The sequence below is a fragment of the Nothoprocta perdicaria genome, unplaced genomic scaffold (assembly GCF_003342845.1).
Source record: "Nothoprocta perdicaria isolate Ctin4 unplaced genomic scaffold, notPer1 scaffold_7, whole genome shotgun sequence".
Lineage (NCBI taxonomy): Eukaryota > Metazoa > Chordata > Aves > Tinamiformes > Tinamidae > Nothoprocta > Nothoprocta perdicaria.
The window spans coordinates 2,779,449-2,788,573 of record NW_020455976.1 but is presented as its reverse complement, the minus strand read 5'-3'; the positions used below and the strand labels follow the sequence as shown (position 1 = coordinate 2,788,573).

Sequence of the window (9,125 nt, the reverse complement as noted above, 5' to 3'; positions counted from 1 at the left end):
TAAAAATAAAACAGGATAAAAGTGGGGCGCAGCCCCCCCCCCCCCCGCGCGACGCGGCTCCCTAGGCAGCACCAGCCACCATCGCGTCAGCAACAAGTGCCGGGCTCGGATGCGGCGGGGGACGCGGCCCGCGGAGGCGGGGCCGGCGCTGCCCTCCCGCCCTCACCGCCCGCCGGGCACCGGAGCGCGGGGCGGGCTGCGCGGGAAGGGCGGCGCTGCCGCGGGCCCCTCCGCCCTCTCAGCGCGGCGCGGGCGGCTCCGCTTCCTGCGGGGAGGGGCGGCCGCACGGGCGCCTCCTCCGTGGCCGTTACGGCCGTTACCGCCTCGCGCCCCAACGGCCGCCGCCACCGCCACAGCGCATGCGCSCAGCCGCCTCGCGCCTCCCCGTCAGGCGCATGCGCGCGCGCGATACCCCCCCCTCCGCCCACAAACGGTTCCTTGGCTTGCGGCGACGGACGGGGGGGGGAAGGTGCCCCGCCCCTTTCCTTCCCCACGTGACGCGGCGGTGGCGGCGCCAGCCAATAGGAACCCGGCGAGACCTCGGGCGGGTAAGTTGGTGTCCGGCTTTAAGATGGAGGAGGGCTGGGAGCCCCCTTCCTTTGCCCGCGCTGAGGCAGCGCTGGGCAGGCGGAACGGCCTTCCTTCCTTCTCTCCTTCCCTTCACYTGCGGTCTGCTCTGCGCTCCTAGCGCGGCCTCTATAAAGGGTGGCTTCGCCCCATCCTGTAGCCTCCACCCCTCGGGGCGCTGGGCCTTCCATGACCGTTACTGTGGCGGTTGAGAGGCTGCGGTGGCGGTTGGTGCCTGCTGAGGTGGGGGGGTTGGGGGTGGGGAGAAGCCTCTTGAGCAGCGGGAGGCCTCTGGAAARCAGCGTCCTTTCCAGACCTGCCACTGCACTGCCCCGGCAATGAGCTGCACAGCGTGTGATGTGACTGTGAAACTATTAGCACCCTGTGAGGTTTAATTGCTGGGACGGGTGTGACTTTCCTTATTTTGCCTCCTCCTTTTCCCATAAGTGACTCCATCAGCCTGAAATACGAGTGTGTTTTAACGGTCATGCTGTTTATAGGCTGCAGAATGAATAGCATTGCTTCATTTGAAAGCAGGAGGTGTTGCCACCTTCTGGGTAAGGGGCAGTTAACAGATGTCTTGGTGGTAACTTAGGCTGTGAGGGGAGGCAGGAAGTTGATCTTGCCATTAAGGCCATGATTTAAGTCTTAGGAGATGTAACTGTGAGGCAAACACTCTGTAAGAATTAGGGAACGCTTAAGCCTCATATGAAATCAGAGCATTAAAAGGTTTTAAAGATCACTTGTGTCTTTCCTCAGGCAATTTTATTAGCATGATAGTATTCTCCAATCTAAGGAGAGTAGTTAATGTAAAATCAGTAAAAGTTGTGAAGTATTGAGATATACCAGTTATGGGGATCAAATGGCAGCTTAGTAGCCCTCTTGAAAGAAGTACAACTTTAATGAACTGAAAGCATTGACCTGAGTCAGGAAGGGATTTTTGGCCAAACAGCCGTCCAACAGCCCAGATGTGCGTTGTGGAGATTAGCAAAGTGCTTCAGAAGGAAATAAGGGCACCGGGGGAAACTGGAACTGAACTTTGCATCACGTGTTAACACTTTTCGCCTGCTGCAGCATGCTGGGACAGAAGCCTCTTAAGAATCTGTTGGCATCGTATACTGAGTAATTAGTAGTGCTAATAGTATTTATAGTGTACAGGAACACACTGTGCTAGGCACTGTCCCGTCACGGAATGAGAAGATGGCTCCTGCCACAAAGAGCTTATGCATGAAGTAACAATGTGGTGTCATGAGTTAGTCCCTTGAATCCGAACAAAATCAATTTCAAGGGAAATACTATTCCACGAACTGAGGACCTCTCAAATAGGCCTGTTATAGAGGAGCTAGTAAGCAGACCTGCTTTGTTTAGTGATTAATGTTTGCTGGTCAGAAGACTGCATTTTTGTAACCTCTGTATAGACTGCTCAGGCTTAAGATGCAAAACTTTCTGTGGAGGATATTAATGCTGTGCCTATATGTGTGTCTAAGGGTAATACCAACATACAGCCATGGTCCAGATTAGTTTTCTTTCATCTGTATGGTTGTGCTGGACCTGTTATCTTCTTTTGAAAGTTTCATGTAGATAGCTTAGAATTAAATACAATAACAGAGAAACTGGTTCATAAGGTTTTTCCATGTTATCTGTACCACTTTAACTTGCAGAATCTCATTTTTTTAAACTGTTTTGTGTTCCTTTCTATGATATTTCTATATTTTTGGGTTTTTTTTTTGATGTTCTTTAAGGTGGGAACTGTAGCCTTGATTAGAATGCAAAAGCCAAAAGATGGCTGTAATATTATTAACTATTTTATTTGCTTTTGGATAGAAAGTGGTTTGTGGTTAATTTATCTCTAGTAGTTTGAACTTACTAATTAATGTAGGATGGGGGTGGAGAGGGAAATCTTAAAATGCCATTGCATAGATTCCKAGTACCTACGAAGTTTTGTTTTTCAGCCTTGGTGTTTGTTTCTGGGTAGCCAAAGTAGGGGGGAGAAGTTTGAGAGTTTTCAGTAACAACTGGAAACTAAAACTAAGCAAATTTGTTGAGCTCTCTGGGGTCAGAAGTAGTTATGCTTGCTCTCTCAAGAAGACTGGCACTTAAGGGATTGGCATATTGGGGACCTGTTCTTTCTCAACTGCATTGCCTAATGAACTGTTGACTAAGCAGTTTACATACAGCATGGGTCTAATACTCAGGTTGCTTTTAACATGGGTGTGATAGAACAGGTTCATTCAGAACCAGGACAGTGTCCAAGCAGTGACTAAATACTGCTAGGTGTTACAGATTGGTTTTAGACTGCGTTTTAGACTTTTATATAGATAGTCTCCCTGTTCCAGAGTTTTTAGTTCATGTAAGCTATGAAAATAGCAATTGAAAGACTGCCACAGGAAATTCACAGTTAAGTCAATTATATGTTGAGTGTGTGTTTGTTTTGCTTTTTTTTTGCTTCTTTCTGCTCACTCGTTAAAAAGCAATTTAAGGTTTAATTTTTGTATTTGAAAGTAAGACTGAGCCATGTTTTTCTATTTTTCCCGTTGTTCTTCTACTCTGAAGTTACAGCTTGTCACTCAATCCTAAAAATAAACTGTAAGGTGAAGGTTAAGTGCCAGTAGCAAATCATTCCCGATTTGCATTGACTTCCTGGTATGGAGGAGGCTGTATGAAGCCTGCCTTTCTTTCTTTTTTTTTTTTTTTTTTTAATTTTCTCTTCTCCCTAGTAGCAATTTTTAGCAACTTTAAATGTTTCCAGATGGTAGGAATAAAAAGGTAAAAGTGTTTTTTCAAATATATTAAAATTTCTCCTTCAGGAATTTAATGCAATGTGTTTTGAAAATGTGATGATTGCTTAGAATGTCTGAGCAGGCTGATGTTAAGGGWTCATTTTAGTTGTGCATCAAAGAAACTGACTTAAAAATAGCTGCAAGTCTTTACTGCAATCCTTTTATCCTCCTTAAAATTTAGAAGACTGCTTTGTGCTTTCTGCTGCTAAATATCACAATTGATTTCATTGCTTTAACTTCCTACTGTTTCTAACTTTGCCCCTTTCCATTTCTGCTGCAGTTTCAATTGCCCTGCTTCAGTTTCTTCACAGCATAAATTACCCTTCAACTTATACTTTGTCCTCAGTTCTTTCAAAATATGGAATGGTATATTTGTTATACTCTTTTGATCTTGACTACCCACACTTTTACTTAGCCCCTCCAGTTTTATTTCTGACCCTTGCAGCTCATTGAATTATGGCAAGGTCACAGGTGACTTGCAGTTTAATTTGAGGCAGCCTCCTTGTTTCATCCTTCATAGTCTGCCACCTTTGGCACTCAGCACTGTTTCTTTTCTTCATGGATGTGATATTTTCGTTGATCCCTTACAGTTTTGTGGAGGTTTTTATCCATAGGCACTGTTTTTTGGTTCTTGCCAAGATCTGCTATGTCTAGCTTCTGCTTCTGAAGTTCTTTCTATAATCTGCCTTTTTATCTGACTCTTTTTCCTTGAAGTTCTAGATTTCTTGGGAGGAAGTTCTGATAAGTTTCCTTTAACAACCATGGCTTTATGACCTTCCTCAGATGTTTGAGAGAGACTTTTGATCTGTCCCATATTTAAAGTTTTTCTCCCCCCCTTTTTTTATCCTCGTCAGTAATTTTGTATTCCTGTTGTAGTCAATGTATTGCCTCCTGATAGAAGCCCTTCAGTTCACTGGGTTTTAAATACTACAGTGTTTTTAGTGTCCTTCTATGTTACATATAGGCTGTAAGCATATTTCTGTTCCTCCATGATATTTCCTTTCTATTTKTGCCAGGTTTTTAGCTTTTTGTTCATTTTCAGGATGCCTTTGTGCTTCTTGCCACACAGTCTCTGCCTCCTGTGCTGTAATGGTACAGGGCCAGCTACGTGCTATGTACTTTTGCTGTGTCCTAAACAGCATTCCTACATTTGCTCTAAGTTCATGCTCAGAATTGACACTCTAAGTACAGTCTGGTAAAAACTTGTAGGTTTTATTCAAGGTAAACTTTATTCACATTTATCCAAGGTAAAGAAGAAAATATTTTTAAATGAAAGAAATATTTGTAAATACTTTATAATGTAGCAGGGTAGCCTGGAAGAGCGTCCTTTAATTTTTTGGGGTTTTTTTTTTTTTTTTGGAGGGCTTGTGAAGAGAACTCCTTGTGTAACATCTGTACCCATATGTTAAATCTACGGTTGATGTGTGTGCAGCTAAGAGACACGTGTTTCCGGTCTGCGTTTTTTAAAGCTGCCTTCATAAAGGAATGGAAAAGATAATCTTACTTTCATATTTGCTATTTTATTAGACTTTTTGCTAAAATTAAGAGTGATAATTCAGTAGTATGGTAATTCCTATTTATGTTACTGAGGTTAGACCATGAAAAGGCAAGCTTTAAGAGACTGCTTATTTCATTAGCGTGAAACAATATTCAGGTTCCTATCAATAACCTTGAAACAAACTACTATGTGACTTCTTGCTTTTGAGTTTCCATAGGACTAATTAATCTAAGAATTGCCTTAGAAACTTATCAGTATTTGTAAACTTCAATGTTTATGAGTATTACTTGATGTTTGCATTAGTAAGCTTTTAAGTATTAGAAATCAGGCTGATCTATTCTAATTTTGGGTTCAGAAAAAGGAGTGTTTAAACTAAACTGGCATAACTTTCTCCACTGGCAATCGAAGAAGCTGTCTTTAAAGGGCAGTTTACCATGTCCCATTTTAGAAATGCTGTTTTGTGCAATATTTAACTGTATGAGATTAATTGTTATGGAGGTGTGTGACAGGGGTTCTTCCTTCCCATGAAGATACCATTCCCAGCTGTATTTTGGGATGCAGTTCTTCTGTGAASTGATAACACATTTGGGGATGATGGCAAAGCAAATAAGTTGTAAAATGATCTGAACATTTTCAGGTGAGAGTGTTTTATTAAGCAGGTGATATTTAAAATCAAATATTAGACCCCCCCACCACACTGCAATAATCTAAATATGGACATCTTGAATAAAAAACAGATATTTGAGTAAATATTACAAGAAATAAGACCAGAATTACATCACTGAAATATATCGGGTCAAAGACTTTCAAGAGTTGTTGAAAGTCTTTTGCAGTGAYGTCAGTCAAATTAAAGTTAAACTTATTTTTCCTCTTGCTTCCAGCTGGTCTGTTACAAATCCACCTTCAAGGCCGATAGTTTGCAACATAGCCAAGGCAGCGCATGTAACGTGAGGGGTAAGTTGTGCTTATAGACTTCAGTGACAAGCAGAGCTGTGCCACAGATTTAATGGAAAGAGTTGACAACTTGCCATTTCAACAGCTTTATTGATTTACTCTCTAATCTCTTTATTGATTACCTGAATAGTGTAATATGTTATAATAAAGTCATTATTTGAATATGTTATAGTAAAGTTTTTATTTCAGGTCCTTCATGATTAATTTTCTTCAAGAAGAAGGCTGGATGCTCTTTGGGTCATGTTCAATTTGAAAATTGCTATAAAAGGGCTTTTGGATAGTATTAAGATATTGTGTTGATGGTCTCAGAAATGAGACAACACTGTAAAACATCTATTTTCATGGTTAAATAGTTATTCTACTAAAGATTTCTTTAGATTTCTTTCCATATCTTAACATCATTATAACAATCTTTCACAGAATTATTGAAGAGAATCAGTTTATCTATTAGATTTATTTCAGTTGAGGTAATATTTAATTTGGTAATATTTTAATTTGTGGAGGTAATATTTTAAGCAAAATCTACTTGATCAAAACTATACATGAACACAAGAAAAAGTTTTCAAAACTTGCAGAGCACCCTCCATCTGATGGATATTAAAAGCTTTAGTTAAGTCGCATGAAACCATGTGTTACAAATGTTTCACCATGTTTGTCTTTCCTCCAATTGGTGATTAGACCTTTTCTTGCATAGGAGTCATGASCTGATTTGTGCTTTTTGTTTGTGGCTTTCAAATTTGCATTAGTTCAAATAGCAGCTAGGATTATAAATTTATTAAGGGATAAAGATAGCTTTGCATCTCAGTATTGCTTTCAGTCAAGACAGGAAAAATGTCTGAACAAAAAAGTACACGTCTTGCTGCTTTGCTGTTTTTCTTTCTCCAAATCCTCATTTTTTTTTTCCCCCCGGGCACTTCCCTACCTCCCAATGGACATTGTGTTCTCTTATGATCCGGATCARCTCTGGAATCTTAGAACTGAACAACTTGCAACCTACTAGTAGAATGAGTTACTTAGGAACACCTATTTTATTACATGCAGGCCACAAAACCAATCCTGGTTGTCTTGTAAGCACAAGCATGGAAGATTATTACACTTCTGCAACTATTAATAAAACTATATTGTACTGAAAAGTAGGGAACATTTTGGAAAAAAAAGATGATCTAACCCTAAGATTGGTCTGAATATTGCTGATTATTTATTAATATCCCAAAGAGACATTACAGTGGAAATCTATTGGAAACATCTAGTAGGAAAATGGCAAATAACATGTAGAATGTGAGATATCAAGCATTTGTTAATGTAGAGCTGGAAATTTAAAATATAAAGAAATGTAAAAGTTTTTACTGAGAAATGGTGTTTTTCATAAAGAATTTTTTATTGAAAACCAAAGTAATTTTATGGTAATATGTTTACTTGCATTACATTCATGTTTGGAATACCTTCTCTATGTATTTTGCCTTATTTTTAACCTGGGTTTGTATAAGTAATTATATAATTCTTATTTTTGAGACAGTAAAAGATTACTATGTGTTGTATCAAGAAGAGACTCTATAGAAAAACAAATCCTATCCTGTAACAGTGATGTGTGTAGCTAAAATAATGTGTTGATAAAATCAGCTGTTGTGTGCTCTACATTAGCATATGGAAACCTTGGATATTGGCACCTGCCTATGAGAAAGCATATCATTGATTCAGTTTTCATCTCAAGTGCCTTGAAATCTTTATCTTTTTGTCAGGAGTCTTTAATCTCTCATCTATGAAGTTATATATTCTCGTATACAACATAGTATGTATAATATTAATATTAATTCAAAAAAGACTCTTAGTGATTTGAACAGATTTTTTTTAGCAGAGATCCATAAAATTGCCCAAAGAAAAAATAACCTGTGTGGCTTATGGTTGAGTTATAATATACAATGTTCTGATGTAATGTACAAGAGTGGCTGACTATTAAAATTTAAATGCAAGTAAGAAAACACTTTTAAGCTGTTCATAAAGGATTCTTCCTCTTTCTCCCTGCTTATCAAGAAGTGGGAAATACTAGTGAGTTTTCATGTGGTATCTGTGAAAGAGATGTTTTTAATGACTAGTTCACATAAGAATTGAAGATGTTACAGCCAGTAGTCAGTGAGGTATTTCCTTAAAAGAATCTTGTTTGTGTTTTGTCCATTTCATGCTTCCTATCTTATTCAAATAAGTGTTTAAAGGTGGGCAGAAATTATGGCTGGCAAGTAAATGTAGCCTTCTTGGGGCATAAAGTTATTGGAGTTAAGATTTTACTCAAATTGCAGAATAGATGCTCCTAACTAGTTTTGTGGTTAGTACTTCATCAACCCTTATCAGCTCTCGCTGATGAGATTTTGGAAAAAGCTCGGAGAGGGCATGCATAAGATGCTCATTATTTCAGAATATCCTCTGAGAATTACAAAAATTGCTAACCCAAAAACTGATAGAGGACAAAATCTGGATTTTTAACAGTTCCTAATAGACATGGACATCAGTCTCCATCACATGGATTGAGACTAAGCAGATCATTGCAGAACTTTTTCTTTTTTCCCCTATTACTGGGGCAAGTCTGAAGCATCATACAATGTAAAGAGCCACGAGCTTGTTATGCTTTTCTGATGCTGCTTGCATGTGGTTGGTGGGTCCCTTAGTCAGTGGGTAGAAAAGGAATCAAAGGCTTTTCTTTCTGCTGCTTTTTAGCTTGCATTAATTTGTCTTTCAGATCATTTAAAAAAAAAAAATCTTGCCATGTGGAGTTCATTCAAACAAAATGAAAGTACTTGGAAGAGTAAGAGAATTTTGCAGAATTGTGTATAACTGATGTAGGGAAAAATAATGGATTTCTTTTAGATAAGAAATTATCTGATCTTTTAGGTAAGGTAAGTTTTTACTTTTAGGTAAGGTAACAGTTAGACCTCAATCTTCCAGAGGAATTCCCCATGACTACTGCCAGACTATAGCTATGCTCACAGCCTGTGTGATCCTTAGATCCTAGTTGCATCTGAGATGTAAAAAGTATTCTGATTTGAATCAAGTCTTGTGTGTGCAACAGGGTTACTCGGGGGCAGTTTACAAGTACTGTCTTACAGTGTTCTGATAAAGCTAAAAGGGTCACTCATTCAGCAAAGACAAATTCAAACCGTTTTCAGAATGTTGTACAGGTTTGTCACAATCTAATGCTTTGGTACCCACTGCAAATGCTTTGAAAACTTTTTGTGACAACATTTCTACACAAAGACTAAGTGGTAGATTAATTATGTTGGAATCTCTGCTTGTAACCAAGTTCCCCGTTGCACTATTGCATTGCAGCAGCCAAG

General features: G+C 39.4%; 1 protein-coding gene across 2 annotated transcripts in view; it reads left to right on the top strand.

Moving 5' to 3' along the window:
- The first annotated feature begins 5,758 nt into the window (after positions 1–5,758).
- Positions 5,759–9,125, top strand: part of STN1 (STN1, CST complex subunit) — a 37,253-nt gene continuing 33,886 nt past the window's right edge. For both annotated transcript variants that reach the window (XM_026050717.1, XM_026050716.1), the window contains exon 1: positions 5,759–5,799. The gene's annotated coding sequence lies outside the window, so the exon portion shown is untranslated. The remainder of the gene's footprint in view (positions 5,800–9,125) is intronic.